This window comes from Odontomachus brunneus, unplaced genomic scaffold (genome assembly GCF_010583005.1).
Source record: "Odontomachus brunneus isolate Ranch 3 - 2012 unplaced genomic scaffold, Obru_v1 Obru_scaffold_068, whole genome shotgun sequence".
Classification (NCBI taxonomy): Eukaryota; Metazoa; Arthropoda; class Insecta; order Hymenoptera; family Formicidae; genus Odontomachus; species Odontomachus brunneus.
In genome coordinates, this window is record NW_022639518.1 from 1,216,841 (window position 1) to 1,226,541 (window position 9,701).

The window sequence follows — 9,701 nt, forward strand, 5'->3', positions numbered from 1 at the left end:
AGTAATAGGTGGATTCCACGTCGAAAGAACGATACATCTTTTGAAGTTATCCACGAATCGACCCATTTTTTGGTATCCTCATAAGAATGGAAGCGCTACTCAAACAGGCCATAAGTCAACGATCGAAATAGGTGGTAATCGGAAGGAGCAATATCTGGAGAATACGGCGGGTGTGGTAGGACATCCCAATTAAGCGCTTCTAATGTTTCCTCGACCGGTTTCGCAACATGTGGCCAAGTGGTGTCGTGCTGGAAAATCACTTTGTCGTGTCTTTTCGCGTAATCTGATCGTTTTTGCTTCAATGCTCGGCTCAGTTGCATCAATTGTTGTTGGTAGCGTTCCCCAGTGATGTTTTGTTGGGTTGGAACAGCTCATAATACACTACACCCAGCTGATCCTATCAAATACAGAGCATGAGCTTGACGCCATGAATATTCGGCTTTGCCGTCGATGTTGATGGTTCGCCTGACCTGCACCATGATTTTTTGAGTTTCGGATTATCATAGCGTATCCATTTTTCACTCCTCACGATATGTACAAAAAACTTTTTCTTCTGTGTCTTTAAAGCAACAATTCACAGGTCATTTTGCATCTTTCGAAGTCCCTCGGCTTCAACTCGTACAGCACCCAATTTTCTTGCTTTTGAATAATTCCAATGGCCTTCAAATATCTGGAAATCGTTGATCGATCAACATTTAATGAGGTAATTATCGACTTTAGGGGAGACAGCTCCAATGACCTTGACATATGTTGTAGAGATCACCCTTCTGAGTAACTCTCAGAAAGTTTTAGCCGTCGCTCGTTGTTCGTTAAAAAGTTATTAACAAAAGAAGTTGCATAAAATGAGTATAATTTTTGGACACTTTATATACAAAAACGATATAGTGTACCGTTAACGAGCAATATTGAATAATAACTGCAACATCGAACGACTAGCGGGGGACACAGGCCCTCGCACCCCCCCTCAAAACTAACCTAACCCAATCTATCGTCACATTAACACAAAAGTTGAACACTTTAATAAACAATGACTAACGGTTAATGTGATAATAGGTTGGGTTAGGTTAGTTTTAAGGGGGGTGCAGGGGACGCAGCCCCCCGCTAGTCGTTCGATATTGCAGTACTTACTAAAAAAATATTTAAATTAAGAGTATTTTTAATATTTCTAATACGAGAAAAATATCGAACGACGAGCGGGGGGCTGCGCCCCCCGCACCTCCTTTAAAACTAACCTAACTCAATCTATCGTCACATTAACACAAAAGTTGAACACTTTAATAAACAATGACTAACGGTTAATGTGATAATAGGTTGGGTTAGGTTAGTTTTAAGGGGGGTGCAGGGGACGCAGCCCCCCGCTAGTCGTTCGATATTGCAGTACTTACTAAAAAAATATTTAAATTAAGAGTATTTTTAATATTTCTAATACGAGAAAAATATCGAACGACGAGCGGGGGGCTGCGCCCCCCGCACCTCCTTTAAAACTAACCTAACTCAATCTATCGTCACATTAACCGTCAGTCATTGTTTATTAAAGTGTTCAACTTTTGTGTTAATGTGACGATAGATTAGCTTGGGTTAGTTTTGAGGGAGGGTGCGCAGCCCCCCGCTAGCCATTCGATATTGCTCGATAACGGTACACAATATCATTTTTGTATATACAGTATCCAAAAATTATACTCATTTTATGCAACTTCTTTTGTTAATAACTTTTTAACGAACAACGAGCGACGGCTAAAACCTTTTGCTTGTCATTCAGGAGGGTGACCTTTACAATATATGTCAAGGTCAAGGTCATTGGAGCTGTCTCCCCTAAAGTCGATAATTACCGTTGAAATCGATGGAGTATAATCACCATAAGCTTCCGACAGCATTCGCTGCAGCTTTCAGCAGCACTTTTCTTCAAATGGAAGCAAAAAAGCAAAGCTTCCCGCAAATTACGTTTTGTTGGCATAAAATTCAACATATTCAATGCTCAAAATAACAATGTTGTTTACACTTCGGCAAAATGACACATACTGAAAACTAAAGCCACATGATGGTGTTTTGACATGAAGGTAGCAACAATATGGCCCGATGCAATATAGTACTAATTACGCTATCTCTTAAAAATCCTTTAAAATTAATGCACACTCCCAATATTACATATGTCGCTAAGAATATGAAATATGTCGCTAAGAATAGAAAATATTATTTTATTCAAAAAATAAATTCACTGACAACACATAATCGATTAAACGTCAATTATGATTGAATATTGACGTCAAAATAATGACAGTTTACTATCTGGGAAATAACATATAACACATGGTCAATTAAACGTTTATATGACGTCATTATTGCTAAGTTCTTTTAATGTATTATTAATATATGACGTTAAATATATATCACTTAATCGACGTATGACGTTATGACCAATTATGACTGAATATTTACGTCAAAATAACGATTGCTTGCTACCAGGGTAATTTTCGGCTAACATTAGCAAAACAGAAAATTAATCCCCGAAAAGTTCGTTGAATATTGTTTCTATCCGTACAAAACATCTTTTTCGAAAAAAAGTTAAAAAGGGCGCTAAGTTCATGCGCTTTCTTGCGTTAATAAAGCTATCAAATTAAAATAAAACAAATAGTTAGACTAACAAGGGATCTTAGAGGACGACGAGATAACATCGTGCTATAGCACACTGTCTAAGTGGATGGATATTGTAGATAGATATGTTACGATATGTTATAGGTAAGGGAATATAATGAATTGTAGAAAAATAACATACACAATTATATATAATATTTATAATATATAATTCATGTTATTATATTATATTAATCATATAATTAATATAATATTATAGAAAAATCAATATAAAACCTGCATACAGAAAATAAATGTGTTTTATTTAGGACACATTTGTTATAAAGATGGTGCTCATGGAAAAAATGTGTGATGCATTGTGATTGTTTGCACCAAGAACAAATAATTACATTGTTCGAACTTTTTTTTGTGACACAAATACGAATAGTTATTTTCAATATATTTTTGCTTGCTAAACACGAATCTGTCGTCCAAATTTGGCTATCACGTCACAATTTTTATAAAAACTGCGTCAAATATACCAGAAATGACAATTTTGAGGGTTTTCATGGCGCTGTAGCGCAAACTCTCAAAATCATCATTTCTGGTCTCTTCGACGCCATTTTTCTCAAAACTGTGACGTGATAGCCAAATTTGGACGACAGGTAAAAAATTTGACATTAAAAAAAAATGAAATATGTCGTTGCAAAGAGTATTAAATAGTGTAAAACTTTGGTAGGGAACATTTTTTCATACATCTCTATCTTAGGAATTATTCTATAAAAATAAAAAAATTAATTTTTTTCAAAGGGCTGTTTTGACAACTAAACCTCGAGATAAGCCGATATAAAAAAATATGGGTCTCTTATTTTTTATGCTCTATAACATATCCAAAGCGCATCAAAATCGGTGAGTTCTGTCAGTCAAAGTAAAACAAAAGTAAATGCTCTTATAAAAAATATCTTATTTAATAAATTTAAAAATGTTAGCACGAACTATTATTATTTAAACTTCTATTTTCTACAAAAGGAGTGATATCATATAGTTAGGCCAAGTAAAAATAAAACACAATTTAATCATTTAAATTTATTTCACTTCCTATAAAAGAAGTAATATCATGTAGTTAAGCTAAGTAAATATAAATTTGAAAACGTTAAAATAAAGTATTATTGTCGAAACTTCTATTTTCTATCTAAAAAATAACATAATAATATTATAATAATATTATAATAATATTATAAAGTTGACTAATGCATCAATTTTACGCTTATGAAAAAAATACAAAAAAACCCTCAATTTTGAGTGTAAGCACTCAAAAACTGGAAATAAACACCTAAATTTAAGTGTTAACATCCAAAATTGAAGGTTTTTTCGTTTTTTTTTTTTTTTTTTTTAAAAAGTAGAGAATACGAAAACATATAAAAAAATTCTTGAATTTGATATCTAGTGGATGTCAAAGAAATTCTTATATTAAAAGTTGCTATTATATATCCATGCAGCATTGTGCATAGTGGATTCTGAGAATTTTGGAAGAATATCACAACAATAGATTACATATTTTCTAAATATTCAACGTACGCATAATATTCTACTAAGAATATAAAAATCTAACAAAAACCTCAATTAAAAACCTCTATAAATGGTTATACAAAAAAGCAACCTAACATTTTTATCCAAAAAATTATAAAAAAGAAAACTCAATTAAAATATATGAAATTAGTAAAATGATCCAAGTACAGAATTCATTATTATCAAATTAGAATAGATTATAACTAATTACCATTATTACCAAGTTACAATAAATATAACTGATATCAAAGATCAATATATAAAAATCAAACTCATATAACAAATTTATAACAAAAAAAAACATTTTTATACATAATAACCAAAGTAAAAAAATTGGCGTGCCCAGATCGTATTAAAACAAGTATACATGCGTCCTCCCCCCTCTCCACAAACACATACATATTTTAAATTTTTACAGTAAAGAGTAATATTCTAAATACGACCCGAGCAAGTTTTTGTACTTTACTTTGGTTGTTATGTATGAAAATGTTTTTTTTTGTTATGAATTTGTTATATGAGTTTAATTTTTATATATTGGTCTTTTATATCAGTTATATTTATTATAACTTGTTAATAATAGATCATTATCTATTCTAATTTGATAATAATGAATCATGTACTTGGATCATTTTACTGATTTCATATATTTCAATTTTATTTTTATTTATTTTTTATATTTTTATGAGTTTTATATTTTATAATTTTTTTGATAAAAATGTTAGGTTGCTTTTTTACACAACCATTTATAGTGATTTTTAATTGAGGTTTCTGTTAGGTTTTTTATAAAGGGATTTTATTATTTATTTACAATTTATTCGGCTTTATGTAGTTGGCGTATTTTTTATATTTGTAAGATCTTTTTGTTTTTATGATACTACAGCTTTTTGCATGAATTAAGAAAATCTTATTATGTTTATTCCGCAAAGAATATTGTAAAAAAAAATTCTGCAAAATATAATTCTAAAGAAATAATATGTTTAGATGATCCATAAAATACATCCATATTATTTACGAACTACGACGAGAGACATTCTGCTGCGCGTGTCAAACATACTTCCACTTTTGGTTTAGTTTTATAAACTATTTAGTTTTATAATGGCTTCATTTGCAGAATACAAATTTTTTTTATATAAAAGCACCATTTTGCTATACGCTCAGCAATCTACTTTAAGACAACGTTTTCCAACACGTTTTGTTATATTTTTAATATATTTTTCTTCAGTATATTGCATTTTTATATTATTATTTCTCAACATAATATATTTGTTTTAAAAATATTATTTCAAATAATGTTTTCTTTATTAAATAATAAACATTTCTTTAATAAAGTTTTCTTGATAAAATAACAATAAATATATTTTTACTAAATATAAACAGAAGTAATAAAAGTATATATAATATTTATATCTTCATCGTTCGTCATGTCATGATTCTCTCTCTTCTCCATTTTCCAGCACTCGACTCTTATAGGATATCATTTTTAGTTTATTTTTTAATTGTTAACCTTAGAGTTTTTACATATGAATCTATATATGATTAGCAACTCGACATTACCGCGTTTCTTGATATACTCCAGCAAACAAGATGACGTCAAATGACGTCTTAATGACATATTATTGACGTCTCTAACGTCATAATATCTCAATATTTTAATATCTCAATTATTAATTACATCGGACACATTTAAAACGATATATTTATCGCTAACGATAACGTTATCGCACGATTAAATACGATAGAAATGCGTCGTTTGTATCGTAATATGTATCTCAATATGTATCTCAATTATCATATTTAAGAATATATTAGAGCGTTATCGTCACCACATAATGTACAAGAGACTTAAACTTTGCCACATGTTGTAGAAAAGACTTAAACAATTTATCGGGAAGAGAAACCGATCACTGAAAATTTGTAATTTTGGGTTGTGATCATTTTAGATATCAGGATTGACTGCACTAATTTTTATCAGATTGGTCGTAATTGAAAGCTTGTATCAACGTTTCTGTCAGAAATACAATTAGATTTTTCATTACGGCTTTATTTTTCGAGATATTTTAGTTGGAAGTGTGATCGTCGCAAAAACTCCGGAAAAACTTCTTGGTAGCGTCGTGTACCATGAACATAGTTATATCTCGGACCTGTCATTCTCGGAGCTCGTTTTTATGTACTTGACGTCGCGACGCTATCGCGTCGCTTGATTAAGAATACGTTTTGATTGACCACTTCCCTCATACATACTAAGAATGTTTTTAGGTATGTAAAAAATCTATAAGAAATGTGTTTTACTGAATATATTTCTTAAATATTCTATTATATACCAAATATATTCCATTATATAAAATATATTCTATTATTTATCAAAAGATATTATCAAAACATACTAAGGAAGCTGAAATTGTGACATACAGATATTCTCAATATATTCTTTGTAAAATATAGTATGTGTTTAAAACATGCAATTCAAACAATCTACTGTTGTGATATCTTTCGAATATTCTCAAAATATACCTGTGCTGTATGGGTTAATAACACTATTTACCTGTATTTTATTATTATTTAAAGTAAGAAATGTAGTCTGTGATGGCCTCTAATAACGGAAAAAATTATCTCTTAGAAATTTTTGCTAGTAGTAAGCCTTGTATATTTGTAGATGCTTCATTTGACTCTACAGTTTTTAATATATCTATAAGAACATTTTTAATCCATAATGGAAATATTTCCCAAGAAGTACTTCATGAATAGTAATGACATTTTGTAGTATTCAGCAATATCATAGAATCAAATAAAAGCTCAATGAAAAATGTTATTCTCGCTTATTCATTGAACTAATTGTTCTTTAAACTTAATTCAAGTTTCTTGTTGATTTTTTCCATTAGTATTTATTAAATCACAATAACTTACCCAGATAGAAATGTGTGATAATCATGTTTCATCACAATGTGACTTCATACTATAACTTCAATTTGATACTTTTTTAAAGATCATTATGTGATCTCATGAGTACCAGATGCACACAAATGATGTACAACTTATGTTGCAAGTTCTTGACATGATGTTGATTATTATTATTAAATGAGGTATTTTTATGACATAACATGTCTGCATTTTGAGGCACATATGAGTCCGCATCAGTGTCTATTCTTGTCCTCGTGTCTTGAAGATACATAAATACAATATGAACTCAAAATGAACACATTTTCCTATCTGGGTTACTTCATCATGATTATTATCTAATTTTAATAGTTTAATAATATTAGCATTATTATTGACATTGGAACATAAATTATATCTATAATCTAAAGAAATCTCTGATTGTTTCACTGAATTTACTAGATTGATTTTCAATATTTTCATTTTGAATATTGTACAGTTCACAGATTTTACAGAATTGTTTGTTTTTCACTTGCTGATAAGCTTTTAAAATCTGTTTGTAAAGCTATTACAATACTCATATTTTTACAGGTTATGATATTATGATATTGTGATAGCTATCAAGGTTATGAAATCCTATTATAAAATAAATTATGAAATCCTATTATAATATAAAATTAAATTATGTGCATTATATCAACATTACTTAAAAAACGTATCTTTTTTCTATGACATATTACATATTTCTTTTAAATGATAATTGCTATTTTGTTTATTAGACACACTTACAAGCAAACAATATAAAGAGCTCTTTGATAGATGTTTTTTAGAAAGCTAACTTAAAGAACTCTTCCTTTCAACAATACTCACTAGAATACCTACTTTACTTCTTATATCAGCAGTAGCTAAACCTATTTCACTGAATATATTTTAATAGAGTATGTATGTAAATACAGTAACATTGTATGATATATATCATCTAAAAATAAATAGTTAACAAAAAGAAGCTTTAAACTTTCTGCCTGGTGAAAAGTTTAATTTTAGAAAATAGCCAGAAATTATTCAACAAAGTTATAAATTACAAAATTAATTAAACAATGTGTTGCAAAAGTTTCAAATAATGTCTACTTCTGATAATCACTTCTCTCAATTATCATTTTACACATAATTTTAAAATTTTTCTATGATGGAACTACAAGGACAAAAAATAGAGCAAAATAAAGTATCATATATCAATATACTAACCACGTTTTGTTGCCGAAGAACTATTGATGAAAAAAATAAGAATACACAGTAATACGAAATTCATCGACTTACGTGAAGTGGGATCAGCTATCGATCGATACGACGTCTGTACATATGTATATATCTAATTTATGTCGTACGTGTTTTTTTCTCCTTTTCTCTTATTCGTTTTTAGTCCTGCTCGTCCGACTCACTCGCTGTTTCTCTTTGTTCCCTTATAAGTTTATTTACACTTTGTTTCTATGGAAAAAACACTATGCACACAACTAAAAACTGGCAAACGCGTAAGTAAAACTTGACTAGCGTATGTTTGCGAAAAAACAATTGTACAAAACAAAAAATCATCTGGAAACATGGCACACATTTATCCTGACCTATACAAACAGCTGGTATTTTTATGTCATGTTTCGATATTGTCACTTTTAGACTGACTTCAAGAAAGTGATATATTCAACTTTTGTCAGAGCTGTCGCGACTAACCTATCATATTAGAAAACACAACAATAAATTACTCTCTAAAGACAAACGCAAACGATTGAAAATCGATTTAAATGACTAACGATGCTTTTGTTCTTTTTGTCTCTGCGTACTTTATGCGAATTTTTCGCATTATTATGTTAATAAAAAGATTACTAGACTTATTTTCCAAATAGAAACGTATCATAAAACAATCAATGGACACCACGATACTGAGGCGCCGGCGTGTCTACCCCTTTCCTCGCCAGACTTTACCATCTCTCCCACTATCCATCATCCCTACTTTCGTTCCAAGCGATGACTACTACGGCTGCGTTCCTTTTGGGCGCTCACGCGCTGTAAAGCTGGACACACATATGCTGCGTTCGGAAACGTCACTCGAGTACTCTCCCTCTCTTTTTATCTCACTCTTGTATTTTGCTCACTCCAACGGCTATCGTCTAGTAGTGTGCACACAGTGGGTGCTTTCCCATTGCGTACACTGGGGTGCGTTCGAAAACATCACCCGTGTATATTTTGTCACACTCAGATCGTTCGAAAACCCCTAGTGCGCACACTGACCATGCGACCATGGCCGTTCGAAAACTGTACTCCGTGGACCACTTGTATGACTTTTCTCCACTCTCTTTTGCGCGGTGTGAATCGGTGGAGATGGTGGAGAGTGCGCAAAGAGTGCAATACAGTATAAAATTACTAAATTATTTATGGTTTTTTGTTCTTCGAAACATTCGTACAACCATTAGCCATCACGGTAAGATAAAAAATTTAAATACAGCAGTGTAGGTTAGCCAGGTTTAGGTTTATTTCTATAGTGATGTATATTGTCAGAATATTGTCTTTAAATATAAATAAAGCTTATTAAGCTTTTTGTATTTTATAGGTTCTGAAATTTTCTTACGAGATACGAGGCACGTTAAAAGTCACGAATCAGTAACAATTTGTGAAAAAAAATGGAAAATTTAATC

General features: G+C 30.7%; 1 protein-coding gene across 8 annotated transcripts in view; it reads right to left on the bottom strand.

Moving 5' to 3' along the window:
• The window catches only part of LOC116846727 (ankyrin repeat domain-containing protein 50), a 692,623-nt gene extending 683,487 nt beyond the window's left edge, over positions 1-9,136 (bottom strand). Inside the window, exons 1-2 of one of the 8 annotated variants that reach the window (XM_032820942.1) lie at positions 8,820-9,099; positions 8,332-8,499 (exon numbers count right to left, since the gene is read on the bottom strand). The gene's annotated coding sequence lies outside the window, so the exon portion shown is untranslated. Of the gene's footprint in view, positions 1-8,259 lie in introns of all 8 variants that reach the window. The other 7 variants (XM_032820941.1, XM_032820939.1, XM_032820946.1 and 4 more) reach the window with 7 other exon arrangements.
• Between the last annotated feature and the right edge of the window lie 565 nt (positions 9,137-9,701).